We start from the raw sequence: 7,500 nt of genomic DNA, 5'->3' as shown, positions 1-7,500 counted from the left end.
GTTTTGGTGCTGTCCCTGCTGTCTTCTTCGCAGCAGATACTGCAGTGGTAGTGGTGAATGCTGCTCCACTAGTGCTTGATCCTGCAGTGCCAGTACTGGCAGTAGATACAGTGCCGTCCTTCTTGCTCGTTGTTAGAGTCTTGGCTACAGTTGGTTGCATTTTTCTTCGTACTTCTTCTTTGAAGAAGAGGCGAAGTGGCCCCCACTGTTCAATCAGCCTGTCTAGGCACTGACCAAGGGACAGCCACCTTGTTGCGACATGCTTCAGAATCTTGTGTGTCGGGGCATCACAGAGTTCTTGCAGTGCTTTCACTCCTTTGACGCGTTTACTACTTTTGTCCAAGTAGTAGTAAATATCGATGAGAAAGTCATCTAATTCAATGGGTAAGGCCTGAGCCGCCTTCTTGGCCGTATTGTGCATCATATGGCGAGGGCATCCCATGATGTAGCACTCTGGATTTTGTTTGTGGATATAAGCAGCGACTCCTTTGTGCTTGCCCACCATGACAGAGGCATTATCAGCACAAAAGGAAACACAATTTCCCCACGGAATTTTCCTGTCACTGAACTCATGATCAAGTAGTTTGAAAATGTTTTCTCCAGTGGAATCTTGTTTGCACGCAGGCAAACTTAGCAAACCTTGCTTCACAATCCCAGCACTGTTGTCATAGTACGAAATCAGGACAGGATATAGCTGGGCCTCACCACTGTCATTGCTACCGTCTGTAGCTAGGCTAAATGGAGCTAGTCTAGCAATATCGGCAATAGATGAAGCAGTAACATTTGACAACTCACCAATTATTGCTGAAGTTTTTGTTCTTGCACATCCATACTTTGAAGCAACTTTTGAATCTGGAAACATCTTTTGAAATAGAGGTCCAGCATGATCTGAGACTGATATGGGCAAGTTATGTTCCACAATAAATCCACTAAAGAGAAGTTCCGCTGCAACATCCTCTTCCTCGCTTGTCCCTTGTTTGGTGAAATAATTCAGAAGTGTACCGGTACTCGTGCTCGAAGATCTCTCCTTTGCAATGTCCGTGTGCCGTTTGCTTCCAACGTGCTTCCGAATATCATCGCGACCTCCGTGCTCAACTGAAATATCAACGCTGCATACTGTACAATACGCATGATGAATTCCTCTTTCAGACTTTCGAATACACGGGTATTGGAGACTGTATTCGGTCTTGTACTTCTGAGACCATTTCTTGATCTTCGTAAGCATCGGTAACTTCGAAGTCGATGTTCCACAGCTGCAGCGCGACTCGTAGAACTCTAGCGGCTGTTAAACACCGCACGGTGGTCGCGACCGCCGGGCTGGTACGGAGCCCAGCTGCATGCAGTGAGCGTATCGCATGCATATACACTGTGCATACATACCGCATGCACTAAATCTCAGTGCATGATCGCATAAGCGAGATCCAGACCCAATGTTTCGCTGCTCCTCATTTGAATTTGCAATTTTTTACGTACAATTTGGTAGCAGCGAACGTTATGGAGTTACCACATGCTATACGTAGCAGACGATGCTTTTCATTCAATTCTCATACTAGTACATTCTGATTAGTGAACAGTGCAAAAATATCAAAATTTCGGGAGGATAAGGATAGTGATCGTAAGGGCGGGAGTTTGGGTGAATTTTCGGAAGCCTCCCGATGAAATCGGGAGGGTTGGCATCTGTGCGAACACCCGTCCATCTGCCACGCAGACGATTGTTCCTGCTCATGCAAACCATTCGACCAGAAATCATGTGATGCGATCGGTGGGCAAATTGAAACATGTGGAGTGTGACAAGCACTCCCCTGATCTCCATTGGACGTAGTCCTACACCAAAGCATCACCTCCATTCTGGAGGCCTCAGCCTGGCGGCTCTGTCAAACTGACAAAGATTAGCGGACAGACTGACGGTTGTTCTTTGCTGCCGGGTGGCAGATGGATGGTTGTTCTTTGCGGATATGCGGTTTAACGTGTTAGATATAATCCGCAGTGATGCTCACCATAAGAGTCAGGAGGCGCATCTGATGAATGTGGTCATCACTGGTAAGATATTTATCAGTATCCCATCCTGATGAGTACAAAGAAGTCCAAAATCCGGATAGGTGGCTCATCTTGATGTTTAACTGATGTTGACCATGTAATCTTTGTCTGTTTGACAGTCGCTTGGGCCAAGGCCTCCAGATTAGAGGCAACACTTTGGTGTCAGATGATGTCCAATGGAGATCGGGGAAGTGCTCGCCACTATCCACATTTCAATTTACCTGCCGATCGCACCACTTGCCTTCTGGTTGAATGGTTTGCATTCACAGGAACAATTGTCTGGGTGGCAGACGGATGGTTGTTCTTTGCGGATTATGCGGTTTTACAGCCTGAGACATAATCCACGGTGATGTTAACCATAACAGTCAGGAGGTATGTCTGATGTTTGAACGATGAATGTGGTCATCATCGGTTTGATATTTATCAGTATGCCGTCCTGATGAGGGCAAACAAGACCCAAATCCAGATAGGCAGCTCCGTTTGATGCTTCGCTGATGTTGACCATGTAATCTTTGTCTATTTGACAGTCACCAGGCGGACGATGTCGGACGATGACTACTGGAAACAGGGGGAGCGCTTGTCACACTCCACATTTCGATATACATTATATGTATATTGTCATGATCCCGCCTGTTTAATATCTTCCAGCACGGAATACTGACGTAATGTCCGAGCTTCAAGCAGTCCACGTGTGGACAAAGAGAACAACACAACACTTTCCACTGTGTTTCAGATCGGCCTCAAGGGGAAGGAACGATCTTTTATTGGCTCGATCTCCAAAAGGCTGAAAACCGAATTTAATATACAGCACAAAATCTGCCAGAACTCTTGGCAACAATAAAGTTCCAAAAACAAATCGCACAACTCACAGCTCTGCTCACGATATCCGGGAATAATAACGATCACACTAGTCCGGATTTAACTCAATCCTTTTGATGGAGCTATCAACGAACAGCGCGAATGTGCTGTCGAGAGTCTTTTAAAAACCACTTGAAAATCGCATTCAAACATGCGACTCGGAGCGCGCGATATATTTTCCACTCGCGATCTTAGAGCCACGTCTGCACCTAACAATGGCGCCTGCAGCTCTGACGCGGCCACGCACCATGTGCTGACTCCAACCAATCCCTGGGAGCCTGAAAAAAAGGTCACGTGACGTTGTGGGTGGGACACTAAAGGTGGTGAGAACATGGTTTTTCTCACAATATACACTGGCAAATACCACCCGTAGCTTTGCTGATGGGAATACAAAGGGAAGGGTTGGGGGGAAAGATGGGGAGAGTGAGGGGGTGGGGAGGAAGAGTGAGAGAGGGGTGAGGAGGGAGGGAGGGGGAGGGAGGAGGGGGGAGGGAGGAGGGAGGGAGGGGAGGAAGAGTGAGAGAGGGTGGGGAGGGAGAGTGAGAGAGGGGTGGGGAGGGAGGGAGGGGGAGGGAGGAGGGAGGGGAGGAAGAGTGAGAGAGGGTGGGGAGGGAGAGTGAGAGAGGGGTGGGGAGGGAGGAGGGAGGGGAGGAAGAGAGAGAGAGAGAGAGAGATGTAGGCGAGGTGGAGAGTGAGAGAGAGAGTGAGAGAGAGTGAGAGTGAGAGTGAGAGTGAGAGTGAGAGTGAGAGTGAGAGTGAGAGTGAGAGTGAGAGTGAGAGTGAGAGTGAGAGTGAGAGTGAGAGTGAGAGTGAGAGTGAGAGTGAGAGTGAGAGTGAGAGTGAGAGTGAGAGTGAGAGTGAGAGAGAGAGAGAGAGAGAGAGAGAGAGAGAGAGAGAGAGAGAGAGAGAGAGAGAGAGAGAGAGAGGTTGGAGAGAGGGAGAGGGGTTGGAGAGAGGAAGAGGGGTGGGAGAGAAAGGAAGAGGAGGAGGAGCTTGGGACCATACTCTGTGCAGAGCATTGGTGCTACCGAAGCAGTCTCCTTGGCTATTGGACACAATCCTGGACGGGTCACTACTCCGACACAGTATACCTGCATGCTGGCACTCATTTTGCCGACCTCGGAAGGATGACAGGCTGAGTTAACCCCATCTGGTATTAATTCAACAGCCGAGCGGGATTTGAACTCAGGACCCTAGGATCCAAAGCCCACAACCAACCAAGATCCTAACCATGAAGCCAACACCAGGCAAAAAGGAAGAGGGGTGGGAGAGAAAGGAAGAGGGTGGGAGAGAAAGGGATAGGGGTCGGAGAGAAAGAGATAGGGGTGGGAGAGAAAGGGATAGGGGTGGGAGAGAAAGGGATCGGGGTGGGAAAGAAAGGGATAGGGGTGGGAGAGAAAGGGATAGGGGTGGGAGAGCAAGGGATAGGGGTGGGAGAGAAAGGGATAGGGGTGGGAGAGCAAAGGATAGGGTGGGAGAGAAAGGGATAGGGGTGGGAGAGAAAGGGATAGGGGTGGGAGAGAGAGGGATAGGGGTGGGAGAGAAAGAGATAGAAAGTTCACAACACATATGTTCCAGATGGTAACAAAGCAGATGGTAACAAAGGAAAACTTGCAACAGAAGCTGTTCACACTGCAGAATTTATAGAGAACATCGACAGCTTGTTCGACTCTTTCAATAGCAGATTTTTTAGAGACCCGAAGAAGCTAAAGCGACCTCTGTCAAAGAACTCTGAACATATAAAAAAATTTACGGAGACATGTATGCCCATCCTAAACAATTTGAAGGTGATTGGAGCGAAGAATATCCTCTTCATCAAGGGCTGGCGCCTTGCGATATCTTGTTTGTCACAGTTATGCGATGACCTTCGGAAACAGAAGACATTAAGTTCCTGTTTACGTCACGACTTAACCAGGACAAAGTAGAAAATTTGTTTGCCACAATTCGTCAGAAGGGTGGTTGCAGAGATAACCCATCAGCAAGAGAATTTGGATGTGCCTTTAGAATGGTAATGGTGGCCGAACTAATCAAACCAAATGTTGGAGCAAACTGCTCACCAGACTCGGACAAGTTTGTACTGATGCTGCAGACATTAACTACAGAGAAAAGAAAGACTAGTCTTCCTAACAAGCCTGCTACACAGCCACAGAAGAGTTCTGCACGTATGTTCACACATGTGCCTTTTAATCTACAAGAAGAAAATACACTTGCGTAAATCGCATAAAAAGGAGGCATAAAGATGTGTAAGGAAAAAAAAATAGATGGGGGGGGGGACACTCAGAGGTGAGAAGCAAGAAAAAAGGTCTTCACCAACCCTTGATGGGGCATTGGGAGAACATTCAATACCCATTAAAGTGTGTGTGTGTGTGTGTGTGTGTGTTTTTTTTTGACCCTTGCCTCCCCGGATTTCTCCCCATGCCTAAATAGTTACTTCGAAGGATACTTTCTTGGAAGGTGATATTTATCATACAGATCATGTTGCATGACTTCTTTTGTTGATGATATATATATATATATATATATATATATATATATATATATATATATATATATATATATATATATATATATATATATGTCTCCAGGTAAGAATAATATACTTTATGCATGTGTCTGGGCTTTGATTTTTATCCTTTCCTCTCTCAATTTGCCTTTTTCTTTTTTTCGCTGTTAGCTTCTCTTCTTCTCTCTTTCTCTCCCTTTCTTCTATCTCATCTCTTCTTATTTTGTGTAATTTCACTTGTGATAAAAAGAAACGATCTTGTAAATGGCTAATGTATCATCGCCTTACTCTCTTTCCCACCCCTCTCCTGCCTCCTACTCTGCGATCGATACAGCAGTCGAACTACAACCAAGAAAGCAGCTCGCTTGCTTGCTAAAATGGCCGCCGTTCTGCTCCATTGTGTACTTCACCGAATCGAACGCGGTTGCGCACGAGTGAGCTTTCTTGCTCCGCTTTACGATCTTTGGTTTATAGCTCGGTCGGGATTCAAACCCAGGTGACACAGCTTAGAGCGAGCATGCATAACTCTTGGCTATCCTGTCGTGATCTGGCAATTCATTGCTGTTATGGGAGGGAGAATGCAAGGGGAGGGAAAGGCTGTGCGAGGGGACGGGAAGGCAGCATGAGGGGTAGGGAAGGCAGCGCGAGGGGAAAGGCAGCATGATTTGGGGGGGGGAGGGAGCACGAGGTGGGGAGAAGGCAGCTCGAGGGGAGGAGAAGGTAGTGCGAGGGGAGGAGAAGGTAGTGCGAGGGGAGGAGAAGGTAGTGCGAGGGGAGGCGAAGGTAGCACGAGGGAAGGGTAAGGCAGAGTGATGAGAATGGAAGGCATTGTAAGTGCAAGGGAAGGAAGTGTGAGGGGTGGGGGAGGGAAGGCAATGTAAGGGGAGGGTAGGCAGCATACCAGGGCATTACCGGGGCGATAAAACGTACCCAAACAGCAACATTTTATTTTCAACTGCCATCTTGTATATTATTTCCGAGTTTGTGGTTTCGTGTCGCGCTATCTTCGACTTTGTTCTGCGCTCGAGTAACGTGATATTCGGCTTACATTATCTCAAAGACCATATGAGGTGCATGGTACAAAAAAAAGTAAATAAAATGGTTCTGAAACAGTGAAATTGTGCCAAAAACGGTTACTGCATTTGGCTTTGTGTCCTTTGGTCTTACGTAACCTAGATATAAAAAGAGGGTTATGTAATGGTACACGACTGATTGTTAGGAATCTCCACACTCATGTTCTAGATGCCAAGATCCTAACTGGGGCGAACAAAGGTGACTATGTGTTGATACCACGAATCAAACTGCCCCCATCAGATGTGAACTTGCCATTCATTCTTGAAAGAACACAGTTTCCAGTAAGAGTCAGCTACTGCATGACTATAAACAAAACGCAAGGCCAAACCTTTGATAAAGTTGGGTTATATCTTCCACAGCCGGTGTTCAGCCACGGTCAGCTATATGTTGCCTTCTCATGATCACGTCGGTTCGCGGACGGTCCAGTTTCTACACATTCCTTAATCTTTTCTGCACTTAACATAATTGCCAAACAGCAGAAAAAGTTAAGTTTAATGCTTTTGCTTAAATAAATACTTCGTGATAAAAATCTTTAATTGCTTTAAATTCTCATATTTCACTCCAGATTTCGACATTATTTAGTCCATCAGATCTGATTTTCAAATCAGACATAATATTTTGATTATATACTTTAATTAGTCCGTGATTCCAAAGTAAGGCATGTATGTGTCAATCGGCTAAACAAAATGGCGATTTAAAACCCCAGCAGCTCGCTGACAGAAGGCCGACCAAGGATAATGCCTTCATAAAGGACAATTAACAAGGTGGTTAATCATCTTCAAAAGTGGTGTTTTAATTAACCCAAACACCCAATTTTCACTCATGCACTCCCTTGGAGTTCCCTTCGTATGCATGCAGTTTCAGGCCACTAGGTTTCATGGTTTTGGAGTTATGGGACACACACACGCGCACACACACACACACACACACACACACACACACACACACAGAAACATTTATTAGTGTGTACATATATATATACATATATATGTATATATATATATATATATGTATATATATATGTATAT

At 46.1% G+C, this 7,500-nt stretch overlaps 1 protein-coding gene across 4 annotated transcripts in view; it reads right to left on the bottom strand.

Annotated features, from left to right (window-relative positions):
* The window catches only part of LOC147016766 (uncharacterized), a 175,520-nt gene that overhangs the window by 133,112 nt on the left and 34,908 nt on the right, over positions 1–7,500 (bottom strand). The window contains exon 3 of one of the 4 annotated variants that reach the window (XR_015049170.1): positions 1,310–3,173. The exons of the other annotated variants lie outside the window; for them this stretch is intronic. The gene's annotated coding sequence lies outside the window, so the exon portion shown is untranslated. Of the gene's footprint in view, positions 1–1,309; positions 3,174–7,500 lie in introns of those variants that run through there. 4 annotated transcript variants of the gene reach the window in all.

The sequence above is a fragment of the Eptatretus burgeri genome, chromosome 11 (genome assembly GCF_056783735.1).
Source record: "Eptatretus burgeri isolate ZD-2024b chromosome 11, Ebu_testis_v1, whole genome shotgun sequence".
Taxonomy (NCBI): domain Eukaryota; kingdom Metazoa; phylum Chordata; class Myxini; order Myxiniformes; family Myxinidae; genus Eptatretus; species Eptatretus burgeri.
The sequence above is the reverse complement of the archived record's forward strand: the minus strand, read 5'-3'. Positions and strand labels throughout refer to the sequence as shown.